General features: G+C 38.0%; 1 long non-coding RNA gene across 1 annotated transcript; it reads left to right on the top strand.

The window, feature by feature from the left end:
* Position 1: 1 nt before the first annotated feature.
* Positions 2-423, top strand: LOC121940389. Its single transcript, XR_006105620.1, has 3 exons — positions 2-42; positions 150-243; positions 334-423. It is a non-coding gene; the product is annotated as an uncharacterized LOC121940389 (long non-coding RNA).
* Positions 424-685: the final 262 nt, after the last annotated feature.

The raw sequence follows: 685 nt of genomic DNA, 5'->3' as shown, positions 1-685 counted from the left end.
AGCACCTCAGTGGACACAAAAAAAGCCAAAGAAGAGGCCAAGGTGCCGTTTAATGCCTGTTTGAACTTGTTTCATAAAAAATGTGTGTATACATAAACTCTGTAACGGTCTCTGGTTATTTTGAGTATATTTTCTTTATTACTCTGCAGGCTCTTCATGATGCTGGAGAGAACAAATGGGGAACCGATGAGTCTAAATTTATCGAGATCCTCTGCCAGAGAAGTATACCTCAGCTACGACAAAGTGCGTCGTACTTTACCCGGATTGTGTTTAATCTAGAATAAAGTTCTCACAGTTTATGACCAGTTTGAAATTATTTTTTATTTTCTTCAGCTCTTGTTGATTATAAGACCCTCAGCGGGAAAACTCTGCAGCAGAGCATCAAAGGAGAGATGTCTGGGGAGCTGGAGGAGCTGCTGGTGGCCATCGGTACGTTAGCCTGCTTATATCGTGCTTAAAACTTAAATTCTGACATAAACATAGACATTATGTGGCCAGAAGTATATGGACAAAATCTTGGGGAAGATTAATGTCCATGTTTCTGGAAAATCATATTCAACACAAAAATATGGGAGTAATAGTGGGGTGTCCACATACAGCGTCTTTCCAGAAATATTCTTTGGTGTTTTTCCTATTTAATTTTTTACCCTGTAGATTTAAATAGATTTTTAAATGAAAAATGAAC

This window comes from Plectropomus leopardus, unplaced genomic scaffold, assembly GCF_008729295.1.
Source record: "Plectropomus leopardus isolate mb unplaced genomic scaffold, YSFRI_Pleo_2.0 unplaced_scaffold85730, whole genome shotgun sequence".
NCBI classification, from domain to species: domain Eukaryota; kingdom Metazoa; phylum Chordata; class Actinopteri; order Perciformes; family Serranidae; genus Plectropomus; species Plectropomus leopardus.
This window is presented reverse-complemented; position numbering and strand designations above follow the sequence as displayed.